Here is a 24,906-nt window from a genome sequence, read left to right as displayed (position 1 = left end):
TCTGTTTGTGGTCATTTTGCTTCCCGTGTGTATATTGCACGTGTCCGCTTTCCCAAACAGATGGGGTCAGAGTTCACGTCTTGCACCTTGCAGGCCCCCCAAATGGCCAGCAGCTGTCTTCCCCTCTGGCCCTTCCCCCTCCTGCCTGCTCCGGGTGCCCCTTGAGGCAGAGAGGACTGTGTGAGGTCACTCCCAGGCAGCTGCAACATCCCAAGCACAGTGCTGCGTGCCCAGAGTGACCCCCCACAAGCCCCATTCTAGGGGTTGCTTAGCAGAGTCCCCCGAGGCACTGTGCCAATGGAAAGGCCCTCTTTGGGGGCTCTGGGCTCCTGCACCACCTTTTCCAAGCCAGGACAGCTCTTTCCCCACCATCTATGCTCATGCTTCTTCCACTCCTCCCAGATCAAATGACACCAAGTGATCAGCCACCTGACCCCCTCCCAGGCCAAAACTAAGATGTCCCCCAAAGGGTCCTCAGGTCCTGCTGGAGCACAGCCCCTCTTGACCCACCACTACATGAACCACCCACTGGTCACTGATCTGCTTTCTCCCCCCCTCTGCCCCACCTGAAACCAAACATCTTGTGGAGGGGGTCAAGAGGAGGAAGAAGAGCCCCAGATTCTGGGCAGCACCTCTCAGGATCACGAGCCGCTGGCCCAGCAGCCCTGGTGCCATTCGTTCCCCAGTCCAGCCCTAGATTCAGCCAGACTCCACCTCGAACCCCAAGCTCTGCCCCTCAGAGACGTGGGCTTTGGTTTCCCAACCTGCCCAATGGAGTAACTAGGAGCCCCTACTTTATAAACCCATTTTAAGGTATGAGAGAATTCGAGTGAGCTGTTGAGCACAGTGCCTGGCACACAGTGGGCACTAAAGAAATGTTAAGTCTTTTAAAAAAGTATTATATGATTAATCAGGGCAAAAGGCCAGTGACGTGTCCTTAGGAAACCTAGAGTCTGGCTTAAGACCACACCCACGAGTGGCTCTCGCTCGCTGTGGCCTGACCCGGAGTCCCCTCTCAGGGCTCGAGCCCGAGTCTGCCACTAGTTCCCCAGTCTGAGGTGTCCTGCTACAAGAACGGGTTACCTCTTCACCAGAGCCCGGAATCTGTCACTGTGGCCACACACACACGTACACACAGATACACACAGACAGAGGCACATGTACATACAGATACACATGCGTGCGTACACACAGCCAGATACAGACACACATAGACATGTGGAAACACACATGTAGACAGACATGTAGGCGCGCGCAGACACACACACTCCCACTCCAGGCGCCCCTTGCCCATGCGTCATCCATTTCACCTACGCTCTGGGCCAAAGAGGCATTTGGAAACCAGCTTGGGAACCTCATAACCATTCATAACATTGTTCCGAGAGAAAACACAAAACATTGCCTGATAAACAAACATTTGCAATAGAATTCCTCCAAGAGCGAGGAATTGCCTGTGCTAGAAAACTAACAGAGCAAGAAGAGAAAAAACCGCATAAACTTAGTTTGCCTCTGCAAAATTAATACCAATTACAAAAACATTTATGTGAACTGCTTACCATTTACACCTAATTACCATGCAGCACAATTATGCATACCGTTAAGGGCATGCCAGATTAATTATGCTGTACGTTTCATTTGATTACACCACCACACCCTCAGTCCATATAGGCCCGGCTTCCAGAGGGCTGCCCCTCCGACGGGAGACACCCGCAGGTCTGTACAAACCCAGAGAAGCACCGGGTCCCACCCTCAGGTCGACAGCGGTCCCCGCCCCAGCCCCTTGCCCAGCCAGAGACAGCCTGACTCCGGCCCAGGCCTTCCTGCCGACATCACGGCCACCGGAGCCCAGGCCAGGAAGCCATCTTCCCAGCAGAGCCTCTTCCAGAAGCCAGAGATGCTCCAAAGATCTCCCCCTGGGCGTGGCTGCATGTCTGGGGGGGGGGGGGCAGGAGATAGCCAATGGTCACCATATGTGCCCGCTCACGAGGAAGCTGGCCTCACTGTCCAGACAGGGTCACCCCAAGCTCATCTCCCAAACCCCACCAGAGCTCAGTCCCCCTCTCCCAGGCACTCCCAGGCAGCTCCTGGGCAAGGTCCCAGTCTCCCTCCTCCCCGGCCCGGCACAGTGCGGAGCCTCTCCCTCCCTCGCCCTCTGCTCTCCACAGAGCTGCGGGCAGTTCTGTCCCCTCTTTTTTTTTTTTTTTTTTAATTCCATCTATTTATTTGACAGACAGAGAGATCACAAGCAGGCAGAGAGGCAGGCAGAGAGAGAGGGAGGAAGCAGAGAGCCCGATGCGGGGCTTGATCCCAGGACCCTGAGACCGTGACCTGAGCCGAAGGCAGAGGCTTTAACCCACTGAGACACCCAGGCACCCCATGTCCCCTCTTTATTACAGAGAAAAGGAACCGACTCCCCCGATTTCCATGTCACCCACTAGATGCTTCTCAAATACCCCGGGCGGACCCAGGCTTGAGAGTCCATGCAGCGTGTCCCCCAGGACAGGGAAGTCCTCCCAACTGAGGAGACAGGTGGGACAGGCGTCCCAGAGGCAAAGAGCAAGAAGCAGCTCAAAAGACGAGACAGGGAGAGAACGGGCACGCACGTGTGTGCCTCCTCAGCACCCGAAGGGACCATGCGCCGCTGACTGTTAATTCCCGCACACCTGTGAGGCCAACCGAATAAGGATTCTTCCAAAAGATGGGTGACATAGAAAGTGTGACGAGCGCCATAAAATACCCAGGTTTAGTGCAAGAAGCAGTGTTTCAAACAAGCAAACCCAAGCCTGCCAGGTTGCCTCCACTTTGCAGACGATAAAACCGAGGCGAAGGAGGGAGGCGTGCGTGATCCACCCAAGGGTGCAGCTAGGAGGTGGCAGGGCCAATGGGAGACCCCTGTCTGTCCAGGACTGGGTCTGGTGGCTCTGGCACGCTGCCACACTCTGCCTCTTCCCTCAGTGGTGCTAACCCAGCTGGCCCATCACTTTTCTAGAAGTTCTTCAGAAATGGCCCTTCCCGTGACATACAGAAGGCTCACTTCTATTTTAGAGAAAGTTTTTGTTTCTTTTATTTGCTTCCCAAAACTGCTGTCCCCAGCCTATCCCCAACTATCCCGGCAGGCCTGCCTCTGAAGGGAGGGTGAACGCCAGCTTTGCAATTCACATACTGTTCTCAAAGGGTGACAGGACTCACCCCGGTCCCTGCAGCCAGGGAGCCCAGGGACAGAGGATAGACCTTGAGGCTCATCTTCTTTTTTTTTTTTAATTTTATTTATTTATTTACTTGAGAGAGCAAGAGCAGGGGGAGGGGCAGAGGCAGAAGCAGACTCCCCGCTGAGCAGGGAGCCCAAGGCCAGGTGGGGCTGGATCCCAAGACCCTGGGATCAAGACCTAAGCCTCAGGCAGGCAGACACTTAATCTTAACCGAAGAGCTACCCAGGTGCCCCAAGGCTCATCTTTTGAGAGGCTCCTAAGAAGTACGAGGCCTGTTCAGAGCCCCAAACATCAGGATCCCCCCGCTACTTCCCTCCTCAAAAGTCTGCAGGGGTGGCTACAGTTACGGAAGAAAATGTGCCTGCCCTTTTAATACGTCATGCTGGACCGGGGCCCACCCTGGGCCCCCCAACTGCAGTCCCTTCCCCCACATGAAGTACCCCCAGGGCCCTCCCAGACTACCCCCACCTGTGCCTCTCAGCGGCTGCCACCTCCACCCACACAGCTGGCCAGGGGACATCGCCCAGCCGCTCCTGCCAGCTCTGCTCCCGGAATGCCTCACGATGGACCCCGCCTCCACGCCCCGCTGCTGCTCCCCTTCTGCCTAGGCTCCCTCCCCCCATCCTTTTGTCCAGTCTCTCTGCCCAGAGGTCCCTAGGTGCTCTCTCAGATGGAAATACAGCCGGCCAGTTCCTCCAACCCCAACATCTCCATAGGCTACATCCCAGCCTTCCAGGGTCCAGCTCCAGCCCCGACATCCCATCAGGTCAGAAAATGCCCTTGACCCCTCCGGCTTACTGCTCCCTGCCCTTTGACACTCTGCTCCAGCACCGCCTCTGTCATTATGTCACTGTTGAATCACGGTGTTGTACACGTGAAGCTCATTTCATAGTATAGGCTAACTAAATTTCAATTAAAAAAAAAAAAAAAAAGCTCTTCCTGATTTTCTTTCTTCTCTGAATGTGACCTCCCTTCTCTGAGCACCCGCGGTGCCCAGAGCTCTCTCCAGTAGCCTGTATTCTAGTACTCGCCCTGGTCAGCTGCATCGCACTATGGGCCTGGACACTGGCTCCGTCTCTTTCGTCTTTGTGGCCAGTGCCTGGCACACAGTAGGGCTGGGATAAACGAACAGATGAACATCATTTGAGGCTTTGAAGCAGGGGAACTCTGGATAGAAACCCGAGAGATGCCAGGCCTGCCAAGGTGGGACCCTGGCCGCTCGCGCCACTGAACCCAGCTCTCCTGGAGTCCGGGCTGTGTAGAGGGTGTTGATAGGAAAAAAACCAAAGCAGCAACTGCCCGGCCCCACTGGGCTTCCTGGCTGAGCCTCTGGTACCAGGCAGGCCCTCAGGCTACCACCAGATGGGCGGGGAGCCGGGCCGAGAGACGATGGCAATAGGCACCACATTGTTGCTGGTCATAAAGCCATTAGGACCCATTGCTCTGTGCCAGCTGCCGGGCCCCTGTGGTCTAGACCCTCCCGGGCCTCCAGGCTGGGGGCAGAGCCGGCCCTGCCAGCAGGCCCAGAACCCAGCAGAGAGGTCACCGTCTGCTCTGGGCCCAAAGAGACCAGAGGGCTGAGGGAAAGAGGAGGCCCAGGACTTAGGGGACCGGCGCGGTCCCCAGTGGGTATGGACTCTAACAACACTGAAGTTCGTGCGCCCAGAGGAAAGGCCTGGATATCAGGCAGCCTGGGCCTGAGGGCTCACAGACCAACCATCTGAATCCTGACTTTCCCCGAGGCCCTGAGACCCCTACAGAGAGGATGAGAGACAATATTTGTAGGGGCCTTCGTGGGGGGTCGTCTTGCCCGGTCCCCACAGAAGCCTTCATGCAGCCCTCTGGTGACCCCACTTAAAGAAAGGAACCCCTACCTCCCGGCCACCTACTGTGTGCTGGGGCCAGCAACAGGTCCTTCAGACAGTGTTGCATTTGATTTGGGCAACCCGGGGGAGAGGCCGAGGCCCTCCCTGACACCCAGATGCCGGGCCTGCGGCAGGAGGACACAGGGACACGTCGGGCCCACGCTAACTGTGGGCTAGGAGCGCTGAGAAGCGCATCAAGGTCTGCCAGCCGCCCTGCCTGCCAGTCTCCTCTTGGCCCAGCACCTCTGTACCCCCCTGGCCAGGGGCTCCGGGGGGGCGGGGGCCGGGATGGGGGGGACTGCGGTGCAGAGGGACCTGCTCTGTGCTTGCTTGCACGGTACCGTATTTATGCTCCTGCCTTAACCCAGGGTGGGGCAGAGACAGACAAGGACACATATTCTTTCTCATGTCATGTTAAATGGGCAGCCTCAGAGGGGAAAATAAACTCCAAGAGGGCACCCATGGGTGGGGGCTGGCGCTGGGGGAGGGGCTGTGGATGGGGAAGGTGGGGGCTGTTGCCAAGCAACAGGCAGAGGAATTTGTAGCTGCCTTTTCTCACCTCTCCACATCCCCTGGGTCATTGCCACCCACTCGTGGGCCTCCCGATCACAGAGCTGGGTGCAGTTTGAGCCCACATGCCAGAGGAGCTCCCCAGAACCCTTCCCATCCCTTTTGGGGGCCTCCTGAAGCCCCATTCTGTCCTCCCTGCGTGCGGCTCCCCACGCTGTCCCTTCTGTGCCAGGGCTGGGTCACCTGAGCTCCACCCTGGGACCCGGCCCTGGTTATACCTCCCAGGGTACCATTTGGACCACAAGTACAGCCAGATCGAAGCCTTCTGTGAAGACCCTCAATGATCTGTTTCCCATCCTGGGTGAACTGAGAGTTCAAGTTGCCGTCCGACAAAGCTAACTTGGCGTACTGGCTCTGGCACGGAAAGGGACTCAGCCAGCTGCCTATTTTCCACTCGCCTACTTAGCCCCAGCCTTTGCTCAGAGGCCTCCCAGCATCCATACTATTCCTCCCCACAGCCCTCCCAGGAAGGACAGGGACCTAGTGGCCCTACCCTTTGCTGTCAGTCTCCAAGCTCCTTTCTTATCCATTATAAAAAAGAGTCGACCTTCCAGTCATAGCATGACTCAAATCTTTTTCCCATTCTTATCCGGAAGCTTTAAAAAGTGTGGTTTTATTTATTTTTGTTGTTGTCATTAAGAAAGGAACACATGTGCATTGACATTTTTTCAAAGATTACAAAAATGTATAAAGTATATCAAGTAAAAAGGCCAAGTCTTTCTTGACAGGTCGGCTGTGTATCCTCCCAGAACAACTTTTTCTGTCCGTGTATATTTGTATTTATTTTAAAGGACTTTACAAAAACAAGATTATGCCCTGCACACTGCTTTTGTGGGCTACCCAACACCACACCATGGACATTTAACACATCAGAATAGACAGGCTTACTACCACACTTCACAGGCTTGGGGAAATCTCAATAGATTTCCCTCTATCCACAAATGTATTTATCCTTTCAGAATCTCTAAAATTAATCACACAGGACCATTCCCTCAAGAAGCCCCTTCCCAACAGGTTCTGTTTGCTGGAGTGTTCGAGGATCCCACCTACCAGGCTGAGACTCTCACCTGCCCCTTTCAGGGTCCTCTGGGGAAACCCTGGGGGCATGGGGGACACTTCCAGAGCCCCAGCCTCCCAGCCTCCCAGCCCAAGCATTCCCTGACATTCACCATGACATGGCTCGGTCCAATCCAGGGCTCAGTAAACCACAGATCTGACCTCACCATCCCGTGACGTCTCTTCTCCGCATCTTTCAACCTGTTCAAGTAAGGACCACTGGAACACAGGGATCTAGGTAATCTGTTAGGTCCAGAACATCCACACCAACCCCCCAGATCCATCTAATTAGAGCAGAAGTCAGAACACCCAAGTTCTGACCCTCCTCTTACCAGCTGGGAGAGATGGTCCTCTGTCCCCTCAGTGTACCCAGACAGGGCGGCTAACAACCAGCTCAGAATAAAAATGACCTTGACATTTGAAACAGAAACAGAGATCAATAGGGATGACAGTGAGCAGGGCCATGACCGCAGGAAAGAGAAAATAGGAACCTGGGTATAGAAGTAAATAAGGCTGGGAAGTCTTAGGGGTCAGAGGGAACCTCGGCAGGACAGGAGTGGACCACGCTGAGCTATGGTTAAAAAAAAAATTCCACTCCCTGCCGGGATTCAGTTAGGAAAGCCCCAGACGTCTGCACCTCCTCCCCCGTCGCTGTCCTCCAGACAGGCCCGGCCTGGATGTGATCAGCAAGGGAGATGTGGCCTGGATGGCCCTGACTGAGAGCTGTCCTTGCTGGGGGCTGCCAGGCACCTGCAGCCCCGCCTGGGGCACATCCTCTCCAAACCAGGGGCTCAGTTCAGCTGCATGTGGCGGAGGGAGACTGGAAGGAAGGGCAGAGCCAGCTCCGGCAGCCCCCATTTCCCTCCTGCTCGCAGCCCCTTGGAAGAACGTTCTGGACATTGGGGCACCTCAGCCTGGGTGAGGGGAAGCAATGGGAGGCCAAGCCGAGGACCCTCCTCCTCCCCATTCAGCCACAGTTGCTGTCACTGGCTGGTATTCCCCTTAATAGCCACAGCCCCCGCCACGCCCCCCCCCTGCTGTGTGATTTAAATATGCTCTATTTCCCTCCACGTTGAGCTCTTAAGCACTGGAGAGTCTATAGAATATAAAGGGACCATCAAGAACCTACACCAGATGAGCTCGGGTGGCCCCTTCCCTGCCCTCACTTTCGTCCTCCAGGCTTCTCTCCACCCCGCGAAGCCACTACAAGCAAGGTTCAAGCCGATTGTCCACAGGACAAGCAGGAGCTACGGAGCACAGGGACCAGTCTCCCCAAATCGATGTAGGGCCTCAGCCTGGCCCCCAGCACCCCCGGGGGCCCCCCTCCACCGCCTAGCATCTCCTCAACACTCCAGCCACCCCATCCCCCACAGCCTGGCCTCCTCCCCTCAGCCTGAAAGCCCCACTTCACTGCTTTAAGGCCCACCTTCGGTACCACCTCTTCCAAGAAGCCTTCCCTGATCCCCTCAGTTTGTTGTGACCTCACTGTCCTTTGAGCGCTTCATTTCTCCCTCTCCTGTGACTTCGGTCTGTGGTCATTCATCAGCTGGGCTCATCCTCAACTCACTCCGTGTCCCCTCAAATCCCAGCACAGGGCCTTGCCCACGGGAAATGCTCAGCAAGCACACATGAGACCGAAGAAAGAGCTGGAACTACGAAGTGAGGGATTTAAGGTGAGGACACAGACAACCTGTTCGCAGTGTCACCGCAGTGCCACCCGTTACACTCCCCAGAACCGACTGCCAGGTGGCACTGAGGAGCCCTCCCCCTCTGGAGCTCTGTTAGGCAGGATCAGCACTTTCCTCTGCTGTCCGAGAGGGTGCAGAAGAGGCAGGAAGGCGGACTAGACTTCTGAACACGCTTCCTGCAGCATCAGTCCACCCACCCACGCTGCCCAGACACTGAGCACTGACACTCCGCTGTGGGACCGATGCACACTGTCCCCGGGAATCCTCACGACAACCTTAAGCACAGCTGCGTCTTATTTCCACGGTATAGGTGAGGAAACTGAGGCACAGAGCAATTAAGTTAGCTGTCCCTGATCTCTCGGCTGGGAAGTGGCTGGCTCCAGGGCCCTCACTTCGACTGCCTCGAAACGGGCTCATGTCTAAGCAAGTCACCTCTCTCCCCACGGGGCTGCACACCGTGTACAGAGAAGTCTACACACACACACGTGCACCACACCCTGTCTTGCCAACACTCAGCCAAGTGGAGGCAGGCTTGAACACACACACACACACACACACACACACACACATTTCTGACACTTCATGGGTCTGAGACTTGGTTTTGGAATTTTTTTGTTGTTTTTTTTTAAGGGAAAAATAGTCAAAGAGAGACCTGACTGAAAACAAGCCCTCAAAATTTGGGGGGGAAAGGAATCTGGCACCTTAATTTACCATGAAAGCCCTCAGAGGCAGGAAAACGCAGGCCCACGGAGATGCCCAGCCTCAAAGGGCAGGTGAGGGCTCCTGACTGCCTCTACTCCCTATTACACACCAAGTGGAAGCGGAAACAATTCCCAAGGGCCACACCCCACGCCCCGCACCCCACACGCAGTCAGGGACTCCAGGTCCGCACAAGCAGCAGGAAGGGACTAGGGAAAGGCGGGATGGGCTCTTCTGGCCACAGGGTCTGGATAGTACTCCCAATCCCCACCTGGCCCCACACCCAAATAGCCCCCAACTCAGCTCCACGTGTCCTCAGTGCTCACAGTTCTCTTTTCAGCCTAAATTCTAAGGCTCGGATACTAATGGTAACATTTCAGGCCCAGCGATGGTCTATTCTTAACTTACCCATTAGAGAGCAACTAAGACTCTTCTGAGTTCCCTATATGCTTCCCAACGAAAGGAGCCTTGCCTGGCCACCGCCAGGGAGAGGACAGGGACCAAAACCACAGAAGCATAGCAAGCTGCCCCACTGTTCAGCACTCACGGAGGTCCCACTAAATGTCGGATGGGGGACCCAGAGGCAGCCAAGTCAAGGTCCTTGTCCTGCGGAGACCACAGGCTTATGGGAGAGAGCAGGAGCAGGGGACAGCGTAAGTTCCCCAGGGGCCAAGTCACCCTGGGCAAGTATTTTTTAGTTTGTTCTGCATTTCTTGCAGCCATTTCCAGAGGACCATTGGCAGTGATGTGTGACTGTGATAGGAAAATAGCCACAAGGGACTCGAGAGCATATTGTGAATTGGACTCCGGGGGAAAAAAAACTCAGAAATTATGGACACACATGGATTTACATGGAAGCCTACAGAAGGACACATGCGTGTGAAGGTTTACCAGGGAAGCTGAATTTTTACTCTCTGTGCGGTCGCCTGTGACAAACCTCTCTCCCTGAAGGGTCCCCACCCCTCATGCCACCTTTTCCTTTCCAAGGCCCATCCCCCAGGAGGCCATGCACTCTCAGACCTCCTCTCCTTGGAAGCCTTTCCGGATTACGGGCTGTGTGGTGAAAACAGACCACCCCACCCCCATTCCTGGGTCTGAAATTCCACCACTAGAATCAGAGCCATAGAATTTCAAAGTTGGAATGGACCTCCAAGCTCCAGTCCAACCCCCACCCCACAGAGGAATCCTGTCTGCAGACACCCTGACAGATGACAGTCCGGGTCGTCCTCTCCAGGGCTGGGGGGCAGCCCTTGCACGGTGCACTGGCAGTCCTCAATTCAACAAGGAATTCACCTCCCATGGCAGCCTCCCCCCTGCACGGGGCGGGGGGGGGGGGGGGGGCTAGAAAACAAGGAGAGCCAGGTCAGCCTGAGCCTGGGGTTAAGCGTTTGAGGAGTAGCTTCGTAGCTGCAGACAAGTACCAAGCAGCTAGAGGGCAGAGAGGGAGCCAGGGCCCAAAGAAGTGGGGCCGGGGAAGGGCGGCGGGCAGGTAGGTGCCAGACCCGAAGCCCGAGTTGGTGCAGCACAGGTACATACACAGGTGCAGACTCACTCTTTCACGGAGTTGCCTGTCAAACAGCCCAACCAGGCTCTCCTCCGCAGGACCTGGAGGCAGAGGGGGGCCACCTTGCCCCAGAAACCTAGCAGGAACTCCTGACAACCCCAGCCTCCCAAAGCCAGGCAGCTCAGGAATCCACCAGAAGATGATAGCCCCTGCCAGCACGGAGGACAGCCTGAAGAGGGTCCCTCCGCCTAACAGCTGGGCTCCCCAGATCCCACAGGCCAGTCCTAACACTCCAGCAACGCCTAAGGAGAAAAGCTTCCCTGGCTGCAGCTGTCACATCTGCCTGGAAGGGAGGAGGCACAGCAGAGCAGCACCTGATCCCAGGATCCCCTCGCAGCCGGCCGGCCCAGGAGGCTGGAGGCCGGTTCAGCCGCTGGCAGCGCAGGGTGAAACATGAAGACTGAACCGTCCCCCGGGGATGCTGATGGCAGTCTCTGGGCATGGCAGCGAGGGGCAAGCTGGGTCACAGGGCAGAGGGCGCTTCTCGCCCAGGCTCCTGTCCCTGCTGGTTTGAGAGGGGGCGCGTGGAGTGGCTCTGGGAGCGCCCCCACCACCTCCCCGCCGCCCTGCCTCCCCCGCCCTGAGGTCGGAGCTGCCCAGCTGGGTGCTGGACGCCATCTTGGGTCAAGGTGCAGCCACGGGGGGCTCCCCTCAGGAGCAGGGGAAGAAAGCCCCCGAGAGTCGGCAAGCCCCCCACTCCCCAACCAGGGCAAGACCTACTCAACTGGCTTTGCGGTAGAGAGAGGTGGAAGGACGTTGGGGATGGAGAGAAAAGTGGGAAATAACAGAGGGGGGTGGGAGGGGAGTGGGTGCCCCCAAGAAGGGAGGTTCCAGGAAAGCGAAATGCAGTTTGGCAGCCGGAGGGCCGCGGGCCCCAGCGATGGGGGGCTGGGGGAGGCCGGGGGCGGGCCCTGGACCCACGCCAGTTCGGTCCGCGCCGAGGGGGAGGGAGGGCAGGGCGGCCTGGGGGAGGGGAGCCGGGGTGAGGGCGGGACACGGACCGCGGCCGCCTGCGGCTCGGAAGCTCGGGGTCTCCTGGGGCGCGGGGCCGCGGGGCCGAAGACCCCGATCTGCAGCCTCTGCGAGGCCTCGTCCTTCACTGTGCAGATGCGAAGCTTTCAAGGACACGTCTGCACCGGCCCAGCGGGGGTGCGTGTGCGTGAGTGTGTCCGCGTGCGTGTGAGTGTGTACGACGGGGGGTGCTGCTGCAGGGGGCGACCCCGGACGCTCCCACCCGTGCCGCTCCCGGCCCTGGCCCTGGCCCTGGCCCGCAGCTCCCATCCCCGCGTTTTCCGGCCCCCGCAGCCCCGGCCCGGGATCTTCACCCGCCCCCGCCCCGCCCCCACACTGCGGCGCCGCCGCCACCGCCACCGCCGCCGCCGCCGCCGCCGCCGCCGCCGCCCCGGCTCCCACGGCCCGCGGCGGGGGCAGGGAGGAGCCAGGCACGACGTCCCCCCCCGCGCGCCGCCCGGCCCTCCGCGGGGAGGTGTGCCCCCCAAGTGGCACTCTCCCCACCCCCGCCGCCCCTCCCAGATCCGCTGGCACCCCGCACCCCCAGCCACAGGTGGCCGGAGGAGGATCGCTGCGCAGCGCTCCCCGGCCCGGCCCCCGGATCACCCCTCGGCCCGCCCCCGGGGGCCTCCCGGGTCCCCCGCCCCGCCGGGCCGAGGAGGGCCGGGAGCCGGGGGGAGGGGCGGGGGGCCGGGTCGTGCCAGGCTGCCATTTTCTGCCGCCGCCGCGGAGCCTGCGCGGGGCCCGGCCCCCGCCCCCTCCCCCGCTCCCTGCGGGCCGCGGCGGGAGCCGATCATTCCCGGTCGGGGTCCGCGCCCTCCAGCGCCCCGGCCGCAGGCCCCAGGCGGGGCCCCGGGGCGGGGGCAGGGCCCGGAAGGCGGGGGCGGCCAGGCCGGGGCCCCTGCGGCAGCGCCGAGCCGGGCACCGCGGCCGAGGCCGGCGGTGGAGGGGGCCCCCCGCGGCATTGTATAGACTTGAACTTGAGCCCGGAGCCGGGCGGGGGCGGGGAGGGGGCTCCGCGCCGGGAGCGGGCGGAACGGGAGGGGGCGCCTGCCGAGCCCGCGGGGACATAAACAAACCCTCAAATCCCCCGCGCCGCCCTGGCCAGCCCGGCCCGCCGTCCCCGCCAGCAGCCCTGGCCCCGCGAGCGCCCGGCGCCGAGTTGCAGGGGTCCAGGAGCGTGCCCCGAGCTGGGCACTGCCCGCCGCCGTGCCCCCCGCCCGGCCTCCTCTCCTCCCTGCCCGCCTCCGGGCCGGCCTCCCGGGCCGCCAGCAGCGGCGCTCATTACCGTGTGGCCGGTGGGGTCGGGCCGGCCCGGCTGCGCGCCCTGGTGCCGCGGCGCCGCGTCCCGGCTCGTCCTCTGCTCTCGCCGCCGCCGCCGCCGCCCGCGCGCCCTCCCTCCCTCCCGGCCCGCCTGCCTGCCTCGCTCGCTCCCTCCCTCCGCTCGCTGTCGCGCTCCCTCTCTCCGCCTCCTCTGCCGGGTCCCCCCCTCCCACCCCTTCTCTCCGCCTTCCTCCTTCCCTCCCTCCGGCCGCCCGCGGGCCCAGGCCTCCGCCCGCTGCTCGCCCCCCGCGGCCGCGCTGGCCCCGGCCCCGGCGCTGCGGAGCCGGCCCGGGAGGCAGCGCCGACTGGGGGGCCCCGGGGCGCCGCGGCGGTAGCGGCCTGGGCGCGCGGCCGGTCCTAGCGCCCTCGGCCCGACTTCCCGGCCCCTACGGCCCCGCCGGGGGGTCTCCGCACTCTGCGAGACGGAGGGCCGGACCCCGCATGGCCCCGACCCTGCGCGGGGCCTGGGCACCCCGCCGCGGCCGCGCTCCGGGCCACTCCGCCGGGGGCCTTGCTGCAGCCCTCCCACCCCCCCAGCCCCACGCCCCCGCGGGGCGCCCCGCTACCTGGCGCTGCCTCTTCTCTGAGTCCCCGCATCCAGCACTGGCCGCAGGGACAGCGGCCCCTCCTCTCCCCCGGCCGGTGTCAAGTGCCTCCCCCCAGCAGCCCGCGGAGCCCCCGGCGGCCTTCACCCTGCAGTTCTCCCGACCTCCACCAGAGCCCACTGCACTCTGCCTGCCTCAGCACTGGGGCTGGGGACAGCAGCGCCGGCCCATCCGCACCGCAATCCCCACCCGACCCGCCACCCCCGCCAGGTGCGGCCGAGCGGAGGCCAGCCCACTCAACAGGGCCAAGATCGAGGCGCCAGGTCCGTCCGGGCCGTCCTGGAGGCTCGGGGCACCTCTACAGGATGAATCCCCTTAGAGGGAGTGAGCTCCCCGTACCTTGAAGTGTCCAAGTAGAGTTGAGTGCCCTCAATTGGACAGTGGAAGACTGAAAGACTTCATGGGGTGGGAGGTTGAACTAAATGACATTGAAGATCCCTTCCAGCTCGAAGATCCTGTGCACACCTACACTCCACCCTCGGGCTTACTCACCCCTCTCCCGCGGGGGTTGTTCTCATTTCCCAGAGAGTTCTCCAGGCTCCAGGTTTCTGACTTGGGGCATCTCTGTCTACTCCTGTCAGCACAGCCACCCTCTGCTCATCACTTTCCTGACTGCTACCTCTAGGGCTTGGTGCTGAACCCCCTGACCGCCCCCCCAGCCCAGCTCTCCACTTCTGCCTGTGCCTCCACCAGCCTCTCCTACTGTGCACCCCCAATCCACTACCTTCAGCTACATGGCAGTGCCCTGAGTTCTCTGACCCAGGACGCTGAGGGTTCCCTTCCCCCTGCACCCACCATCCCGCTTGTGGGCTGGGACAGGGGGCTCCCGAAGACTGGCACTGAGGCTCTCACAGCTGACACCAGTCCTACTTTTCCATTCTTCCCCCACCAGCTTTGAGGGCACAGGAACAGTTACCTAACTGTGACACGGTGCCCAACTTTCATCCAAGAGGGTTTCCTGCCGGAAGCTCACTAATGCTCCCAGATCCTCCAGTCTTCCCCACTCCCTAGCCTCAAGGTCAGAGGCCACTCTCGACACAATCGTCCTTGCCTTTTTCAATGTCACCCTTGCTCAAGTGGTCACCCCATGCTGCTGATGACAGGCCCTGCTCAGAGACTCGTGCTGTTTCTCCCATGAGAACAAGAGCCACAACTGTAGCTTGGCACTTGGCGTCCAGTAGGTTCTCAGTAAGCATCTGTTGAATGAATGTGTGCATGGCAGGCTCCCTGCTGCTTTGCTCTCCACGTCAAGCTGGCCATCCGCAGATACTCTAAAACATGGCCAAAGGGAAGACCGCGTTTAGAAAGATGGCGCCGTACCTCTCCCTTCCTCAAGGGCTTATATAATATTGCTCCCAAAGCAGTGCCTGTTTCCTGGGTGCCTCCTGTGCGCCAGGCACCGGACTTGGCACATTTCCCTTAGTCCCTGCCAAACTTATGTGGTAGTTTATATTATTCTCCCTCTACAAATGAAGAAACTGAGGCTTAGTCAAAGCCACCCAGTTGGGGAAACCGAAGAACCAGGATTCCAAAGCGTGCTTCATCTGACCCCGAAATCACCACATCACACTTTTAAGACATTACAGCTGCTCTCCACAAGCTGAAATGCTCAGGATCAAGAAGGGCAAATGGAAGTTTCTACTGAGTAGAACTATTTATGAGGAAGTCATTGGAGATCATAATGTGTGTGACCTTGGATATCTGTGCTGCTGAGGTCAAGAGGCCCAAGGTGACTGTGGTAGAGGGGGTTTGTGTCCAGTGAGAGGCAACCATGTGGCTACAGGGTTGGTTCCAGAACCCGGCTCTGACGAGGCTCAGATTGATTTAGCCTCTGTGCTCCTGCACCCCCTCCCTTCCGTCCGATCCCCTGTGGCCTGACCAGAATCCTGGGTGCTCCTAGACGCTCCGCAGCAAGGGGCAGTGTCAGTCAGGCAATAGCAAACCATCCCAAGTTATCGTGACTTAAAATCATGAAAGTTCTGTGGAAAACAGTATGGTGGTTCCTCACAAAAATTACACATAGGATTACCATACGATCCCGTAATTCCACTTCCGTGTATAGACCCGAAGGAACTGAAATCAGAGACTCTCACGGTCTCTGCTTTTTGTACACCAGTGTTCACAGCAGTATTATTCGCAACGGCCAAAAGATGAAGACAGCCCAGATGTCCGTGAGTAGACGAACAGAAAAATGAAATGTGGCATACAACAGTGGAATATTATTCAGCCTTAAAAGGGAAGGAAATTCTGAAAGCTGCTGCAACATGGATCAACCTTGAAGACATTCTGCTAAGCGAAATAAGTCAGCCACAAGAGGACGAATATTGTGTGATTCCACCTACGCGAGGTACATAGCGTGGTCGAATTCATAGAGACAACGGAGAAGAGTAGCTGCCAGGGACTGGGGGGTGGGGGGTGGGTGTGAGGAGTGGGAAGTTCGTGTTTAGTGGGTACAGAGCTTACAGTGGGTACAGTTGGGAAAGACAAAAAGAGCTCTGGAGGTGGATGTTGGTGAGGATTGCACAATATGTGAGCGTACTTACTGAACTCTACACTTAAAAATGGTTAGGATGGCAATTTTATGTTACACCTATTTTACCACCAAAAAAAAAAAAAAAGAGCATGGCACAGCTATAAATTAAATCTATTGAATCTACTATAAAAAACCATAAAGTTTCTTCTGCTCCTGCTACGTATCTGTGGCAAGTCTGCAGAGGGGTAGAGCTCGTGGAATATTCTGGGCCCCTGGCTGACAGAAGAGCCGGCCTGGCAAGGAGAGCCCTGGAGGGTATCACACTGACACAGCCATTCGTCCCTCGTTGGCCGGAACCAGCCATGCAGCTCCATTCTGATATAGGATCCAGGAAGTAAATGCTACCTCGGATCTCAAAGCAGGGACAATCAGACATATTTAGCACCCGTGATTGCCACAGGGGCCCCTTCCACTCCTTCCCCGACAGCATGTTCCTCTAACATCGTCCACCGGGGACTCAGCGGAAGGCTCGGTTCCCACACTTCTGACTCAGATGAGACTCTACCCTTGGCCCCCGCACTCCGCTAGACCTCATGTCCTCTCCGTCAGTCGGCTTCTGAAACCATTCCACCTGTCTGCCTCTGTTGCAGCCCTCCCTGATGTCCAGACCTGGCTCACCTTCCATCCCGCTGGGTGATTTCAGCCCCACAGTGACTCACCACTTGGGTCATCTTAATATCCACGGCTCGTCACACCCACCAGGAGAGCTGCATCACGGACCACTCTCCACGTAAGTTCTTCATCTCTACCAAATGGTGATACTTCCACCTACCTTCCATGTGGCTTGTTATATTCGTCAAGACTCTCAGTCACATGGGACAGAATCCCAGCCTAAACTAGATTTTAAACAAAGGGATTCAGCAGTTTAGAGTTTAGATAATTGGGAAGCCCTGGGTTGGAGATTCAGGATTACGTAGATCCAAGGACTCAAACGCTAGCTCCCGAGTTCACGGTCTCCATCACTCTTGTCTGCTCCCCATTGTGTTGGCCTTTCTCTCCTCCTTGAAACAGACTCCAAGATGGTGGACGCCAGTCTCAGGCGTACCTTCTCCCAGCTTAGAGTCCCAGTGGAAGAACATTGCTTTCTTTCCCCTCAGGAAGTGCCCCAAAACTTCTAGGACATGAAGCTCCACATCCTTTAGCAACAACCCCACCCCTGCATCGAGCCTCAAGGTCTGAGCCCCATAACTATTCTGTTTTGTTTTTCATTGTCACCCTCACTCAAGGGGCCGTGCCCAGCAGAAAAGTTCCAAGGGTCACTTCACTTGTTCTGGCCTTGGTCACAAGCCCACTATGACCCGGGTTCTACACCCAGTAGGACAGCATGAGTCGCACGTCCACCCCCATAAGTGAATGTGGGAGGTGACCCTGGCCCAAGACAGATCCAGCCGGAACCCCATGGAATAAGAGAAGCGTTGTCCCCCAGAGCAAGGGCTGCTGGGCAGACACACGGCACGTCCCCACATGGCTGCCCAGCATCCACACGCACCTTCTTTTCTCGTGGACACGCTTTCGAAACGCTCGGCCTACCTGATGGAGATGGTGGTTGCCCCCCATTGGAAATGTGCTACCCGCCACTGAATGGTACGTTTTTGCATGATTAATGTTATGGGAATTTCACCTCAATAAAAAAGATATTTTAAGATGTTCTTACTAAAATGAAGAACCCACGCCATCTACAACTAAAAATGCATTTGATCTCCTTCCCAAAGGAAGATGATCCAAGTCATGACCAGCTCTAAAATCAGGATCTCTGAGTAATGTGCGTTTCTCTCAATGAGGTGGATGTGGCTTCTTCTCTTTCACGGTGGCTAATTATAAACGCCACCACCCCAAACACCAACTCTGTGATGGCAGAGAGAAAACAGGGTATCATCTTCTTCGCACGCGAGGAGAAGGGGAAGACCTTCCAGGGTTTGGCAGCCCGTGGCCTCCACCACACCCTGCTGGCTGGGCTGCCAGGGCTCACTTCTCCATGGTGGACCCAGGAACTGGTTCACGGTCTTCCGCCACTGCGCTGAGGCCTGACAGGAAAGAGGTCTCCTTTGGGGACGGCCAGCTTCCTAGTGGCACGGTCATGTCTTCCCAAGGATTCCTCGGGAAGCTTGAGCCGTCCCTGTGTCTGGGAATTTGATATCACTTCCGTAAAGCCGTCAGCTCATTCTCTGGGAACTCCAAGGACCAGCAAACTGCCCCCACCCCAGCCCCCTGCCTGAGGCCCAAGGGGCTGGGTGGGCCCCTCCCACAGCAATGGTCATGAACCTCCCCTTTCCCCCAGGAGACCCCTCGGCCTCTACCTCTCACTCCAGCATGAGCCTCACACTGCGCTTTGACAGATATAAAAATGTAGATGTAAAATATATGTGTGTGTGTATACATATCTGTCTGTGTCTCTACAGATGGATTCCCTTTTTCTGTCCACGGAGCGTGCCTACGAGCGATGAAACCTCCACAGCAGTGAGCACACCTCATGCCCAGATCTTAGTTTCTAAATACCATTCTTGACTAAAAGGAGCTGAGCCTTTTTGGAGGAATGGCGGTTGCCAGAGTGGGGTCAAGCAAGGAGCAAGATGAGCCCAGAATATGTCACACTGGAAAGTAAGGAAGTGCTCGAAGAGTGACGGGGTGCCGGGGAGGGACTCCCACTGGCAAACTATGGGGAAATTTGAGCATCAGAATCAAGATGATTCCAAGAGATTACAACCCACCGAATAAAATAGGAATCTATGAGTCCACACTGCTATAAATAAATGAATAAATTGCAAGTTTAATGAGGAACGTAGTCTCAAAATACTTCCCAACAAAATACTGACTAATTGCAAAGGGAAGAAGAGTGACTCTACAGTGGGAAAACCTGAAACACATCCCTTCCATCAGGTGATTGAAGTTAACACCATCCATAATGAGCCACACTGAAATGGCGTGCCAGCAGGCAAGATGCTATGGCAACAGCACGGCACCGTTTCTATGATATCGCAGCCCAAGATGCATCACCTGAATCCACTCTTGAGGCGACATCAGACAAACCCTCTCTTAATGCATTGGGCTGCTCTCACAAGGTGCCAGAGGCTGGTGGCTTATAAACCACAAACATTCACTTCTCACAGTTCTGGGGTCTGAGAAGTCCAAGATCATCGCACCAGCGGATTCGATGTTTGATGAGGACTTCTTGGTTCATGGACAGCCTTTTTTTTTTTTTTTTTTGAAGATTTTATTTATTTATTTGACAGACAGAGATCACAAGCAGACAGAGAGGCAGGCAGAGAGAGGGGGAAGCAGGCTCCCCGCTGAGCAGAGAGCCCGATGTGGGGCTCGATCCCAGGACCCTGAGATCATGACCTGAGCCGAAGGCAGAGGCTTTAACCCACTGAACCACCCAGGCACCCCTGGACAGCCATTTTTTTCTCTGTGTCCTCCCATGGTGGCAGGGACAAGCTAGAGCCCTGGGATCTCCTTTATATGGGCACTAATCTTAATCATGAGGGCAGAGCCTTCCAAAGCCCTACCTCCTCATACCATGACCTTGGGCATCAGATTTCAACATATGAATTTTGAGAGGACGCAAACACCAGCCCATAGCAAACCCAAAACAACAGATATTCTTTTTTTTTTTTTTAAGATTTTATTTATTTATTTGCCAGAGAGAGAGAGATCTCAAGTAGGCAGTACAGCAGGCAGAGGGTAAGGGAGAAGCATGCTCTCCACCGAGCAAGGAGCCCAATGCGAGGCTCAGTGCAGGGCTCCATCCCAGGACACTGGGATCATGACCTGAGCTGAAGGCAGACGTTTAATCAACTGAGCCACTCAGGCGCCCTAACAAGGGATATTCTACAAAATAACTGAACTGTACTTTTCAAGAATATCAGGGTCATGAAAGTCAATGACAGATTGAGGGACTGTTCCTGATCAAAGGAAACTTAACACATGACAGTTAAGTATGAGACTCTGGATCAAATCTTTTGGCTCTAAAGGACGTTACTGGGACAATAGGAGAAAGTTGAATGGAGTCTGAGGGTGGATGGTAGTAATGTAATGTAAAGTAATATTACTTCCCTGATTTTGATGATTATGCTGTAATTGTGAAAGAGAACGTCCTTATTGGAAAGAAATATATACAATACTAAAGTTTCCTGGAAGTAACTGGGCATTGTGTTGACACAGTCATCAAAAGTTTAGAGAAGGGGCACCTGGGGGTCTCAGTCGGTTAAGCGTCTGACTCTTGATTTTGACTCAAGTCATGATCTCAGGGTCATGAGCTCAAGAACATGGGCTTGAGCCCTGCCTGAGTCTGCTTGGGATTTTTTCTTCCTCTCTGCTCCTTCCCCCACTCATGCTCTCTAAATACATACATACATACTTTTATACATACATACATACACACAATCTTTTTTAAAGTTTAGAGAAAATAAAGTTCTTTTACTGTATTTGCATCTTTTCTGTAAGTTTAAGGTTGCCTTTAAATAAAACGTTTGAAAAAGTTACCCCCAGGGGTAATTCTGCCTTCCCACCAGGAGCCTGTACGGAAAAGTATGTTGCCGGTTGAGAGTGTTGTTAAACTCTTGGACGTTTGCCCATCTGATAGGTGAGCTGTGATCTCTCACCACACATTTTGCTTTGCGTTTCTTTCATTTTGAGGAGGTTGACCATCTTTTCATAGGTTTAAGGGCCATTTGCATTTATAAACTGAAAACTATCCACTTATTTTTGACCCTTTTTCTATCAGGCTGTGAATCTCTTTCTTCTTGATTTTTATGACCTCTCCGTAAATCAAGGGGGTCCTGCCTTTGACTGTGATATGAGCCAACAATTATTTTGGTTCTGTGTCTTCTATGCCGAGCATTGTGTCGAGGAGCCCAGTGCAATCCTTTCTGTCTGTGAGGCTTAAACCTTACACAATTCGGACCAATGTTAGCCAGTGAATCATGAGCTAAATTGTGGAGCTCAGTTGTGCCTGGGTGGCTCAGTCAGTTAAGCGTCCAACTCTTGCTTTCAGCTCAGGTCATGATCTCAGGGTCATGGGATCGAGCCCCACGTCGGGCTGCACGCTCAGGGGAGCGGGCTTGAGGATTCTCTGTCTCTCCCTCTCTTTCTGCCCGTCCTCCCCCCTTCTGTCTCTCTCTAAAAATAAAAATAAAAATAAAACATAAATTGTGGACCTCAAACGAGAAGGGATTGAGGCTGGGATGAGGGTGTCTGAGGAAACAGACCTGAGCCAGAGCTGAAAACTGGTTGGGATTCGGTAGGTGAGGGCATCAGGGCTGAGAGGGAAATATTCAGGGAGGCACAGGGAGGGCAAGACCGTGATGTCCAGCGTCACTCCCCCTCAAACTCTGTCCCTCTACTGCTGGCCCATGCCCTCAGACTCAGTGACCCTGCCTTACGGAACTTTCCTGACTCTCTGGCAGCCTCCCCTCACCCAAGTCCTTCCCCCACTTCCTTTCCTTACTCCTCTAGAGAGAAGAGGAAAGGAGCTGCCACCTGCTGAATTGGGTCTCATGGGCTCGGGGGCACAGCTGAGCAACCCCACAGCCCACCTGGCTCTCTGTGGGCATGTAATTCAGTGTCAAGATGAAAGACTGGCAGCCTGTGGTTTCTGTCAGATACAAACATTTTCAGGAGTAAAAAGCAGTGATTTTTTTCATTCATATTTTTTTTATTAGTAATGTAGCTTCCAGGCTTTCAGGTCTAAGCAACTCAGTAAAAGAGGTATCTTCTTAATTAAACTTTTTTGGAGATCATTCGTTTTTCAAGTAAGCTCTATGCCCAACATGGGGCTTGAACTCGCAACTCTGAGATCAAGAGTCACGCTGATGCCAACAATAGTATCTACCAACTCTACCGACTGCGCCAGCCAGGCGCCCCTTTCTGGAGATAAGTTTAGATTCACGTGCAGTTTTAAGAACTACGGAGAAATCCTCTGTACCCTTTACTAGCCGCACCCCCCCACACCCCCTGATAAATTGTCTCAACACTTAAATGTCCTATCACGATCAGGATATTGACATCGATGCGGTCAAGGTACAGAACACTTCCATCCCCTTTTACAGTCATGCCCACCTCCCCTGTACCTCTCCCCAGTCCTGGGCAATATGAACCCGTTCTCCATTTCTACAGTTTTCTCATTTCAGTGAGGTTATATGAATGGAGTCAGACTTTTGGGATTTTTTTTTTTAACCCAACATAAGTCTCTGGAGATATATCTAGGTTGCTGCGTGTGTCAATAGTACCTTTTTTTTTGCTGGTGGAATTCCACGGTACAGATGTGCCACAGTTTAACCATGCACCTGTTGAAGGACACCTGGGGCCTTTCCAGTTTCTAGCTTCAGGTTGGAACCCCGAGGCCAGGGAGATGAACCCACCCGCACACGGACAGACTATGGTAGAACCAGCATGCAGACCCGGGTCCAGCCGCTACAGTCACGTGGAGATGTGGGTGGGACACATCAGGCAAGTTCAGTGGGGAAGAATGTGGAGGCTCGAGAGTGACTGACGGTCCGATGTCTTGGGGAGTCACGTTTGGAGGGAGGCAGCTCGGAGGCGAGATCTGTGCTCAGCTCTGGCAGGGGGTATGGCAAACTGTCAGCCTCCTTCCAAAGGAGCATCTATGGCTGACTGGAAACAGAGACGACGGGAAGGGACGCAGTCGCTGGTTTGGGTTGTTATAGTAACATCCAGATAAGATATATATTCAGGGGCCGGAGGAGAAATGGAGCTGAGTGCAGATGAGCTGACGGGAAGCGGGGGGCTATGACTAGAGGCACAGCGCTGTAGACACGGTCCTCACATGTCACCGAAGCCGTCGTAGACGGGCGCTCCCTGAGGTGTGTGGAGACCAGAGGTACCGGGGTAGACCTCAGCCTGCGGTGGAAGAGAAGACGACAAAGGAGAGAGACGGAGGCTCAGGAAGGCAAGGGGAGAACCGGAGGAGTAAACAAAGGCCAAGGACAAAGGCTGGTGGGACAACGGGGTCAAGGACAAAGGGCTGTATCTGTTATCTATCACCGCGTAACAAATTAACCCAAACCTTGGTGCTTAGACAGCAATATTCATTATCTCACAGATTTTGTGTGGCCCTCGGTTCCCTGCTGTGTGGCCTCTCCATAGGGCGGCCCACAAGATGGCAGCTGCCTTCATCAGAGTGACAAGCCTGAGAGAGGAAGACTGTGTTCAGGCAGGAGGGAAGTCACAGACTTTTGTATCAGCATCTTAGAAGCTTTTGTCCTACTCCCTTTGTAGACGGCAAGTCACCAGGACCAGCCCACACTCAAGGGGAAGGGAATATACAAGGGTCTGAATCCCAGGACCCCATTTCGGCTGCCTGCTACAGGAAGCAAAGACAAGGGGGCTGCATTCGCCCCAAGACCGCCCAGGTGGTCCCTTGTGAGGACCGTGTCAGGAGAGTGCAAGGGGCAGGGGACAGAAGGGAGGGAGGCCAGCAGTGGTGCCCAGTTCCCGGCTGCCCCCAGCCTGCCAGGGGACATGGACAAACTCACGGCCTCCACCCCAGTTCCCAGAAGACCCTGGCGCAGCTGCCTGCCCGGTCTGCTTCCTCCACGCCCTCCGCCCCCAGGCAGAGCAGGGCCACACCAGCAGGCGAGGCCTGGCCCCCATCTCCATTTCCCCAGCTGAAACCAGGGCCATTTGTCCAGTGAGACACGGAGCTGGGAGGACAGGAACAGATCCCGCAGTTCTCTGCACACCCCAGGAGGGGCAGCCTGCCGGGTGACACACCGGCAGCGAGCACCTGTCCCATCTGCAGATGCGTCCCCTCCTCCTGCCGAGCCTGGCCAGCAACCTGGGCCCACCCTCCTGTCCCTCCGTCCCTCCTTCAGCCCAGAGCCCAGGGGTCCACTTGGGAAAGGGACACACACAGAAAGACAGGGAGGTGCTGAGAAGGGGGGAACCAGGGCCTTCCCACCAGGAGCTGGCACCCCCTGGCGACACTTGCAGGGGAACACATGAAGCCAGAAATGGAACGGAGGAGAAACCCTCCAGAGATGAGGCTGGGGCTGGACACAGTCTTTTCTGAGAGAGGCGTGGGAGGGAGCCCCGGATGCAAATCACAGTCCATGGGCCGGATGTGCAGGAAATGTGATTTGGGGGAAGCTGCCTTTGGGAGAAGGGCCATATGGCAGCCAGAATAATGACCCCCAAAGACGTCCACATCCCAATCCCTGGAGCCTGTGAACATGTTGGGCCCCATGGCGAGGGGAGTTAAAGTGGCTCATCAGCCCAGCTGGAGATGGGGAGATCGCCTGGATTATCCCTAGGGTGAGGGGGTTCCGTGTTATCACAGGGGATCTTCGAAGGAGCGGAGGAGACCAAAGAGTCAGCTTCACAGGGTCAAGGTGTGAGAAGGACACGGCCCACTGCTGCTGGCTTTGAAGGAGGAGGAAGGGGCCACGAGCCAAGGGCTGTGGGCAGCCTCCAGAAGCAAGGGCAAGGACGTGGCTTCTCTCTTGGCCTTTCAGGAAGGACCCTAGCCCTGCAGACACCCCCTGCCTCGTTCTTCCTCCTCTGCTCCAGGCTGGGGCCCGAGCCCAGGGAGCCAAGAGCAGCCTGGTCTAGGGGGTAAGAGATCTGGATTAACCCTAAGTCGGCATCTTACTTGCGCTTGGACCAGGGAAGACATGAGTTCTCTGAAACGTGGGCTTGGCAACAGGCTCCACCGCTCCACCCCCGCCCGGGGCGGCTGAGTCCAGCCTGCACCCGGGGTGCTCCACGGCTGCAGGAGCCCCTTTAGGACTCGGGATCCCCCCAGCCCCCCAGGCCTGCCCCTCTTC

General features: G+C 56.5%; 1 protein-coding gene across 2 annotated transcripts in view; it reads right to left on the bottom strand.

Annotated features, from left to right (window-relative positions):
* DNMT3A (DNA methyltransferase 3 alpha) overlaps positions 1-13,701 on the bottom strand; it is a 96,472-nt gene extending 82,771 nt beyond the window's left edge. Inside the window, exon 1 of one of the 2 annotated variants that reach the window (XM_080813217.1) lies at positions 13,552-13,701. The gene's annotated coding sequence lies outside the window, so the exon portion shown is untranslated. Of the gene's footprint in view, positions 1-12,950; positions 13,060-13,551 lie in introns of those variants that run through there. The other variant, XM_080813216.1, reaches the window with a different exon arrangement.
* Between the last annotated feature and the right edge of the window lie 11,205 nt (positions 13,702-24,906).

This window comes from Martes martes, assembly GCF_963455335.1.
Source record: "Martes martes genome assembly, chromosome: 9".
NCBI classification, from domain to species: domain Eukaryota; kingdom Metazoa; phylum Chordata; class Mammalia; order Carnivora; family Mustelidae; genus Martes; species Martes martes.
This window is presented reverse-complemented; position numbering and strand designations above follow the sequence as displayed.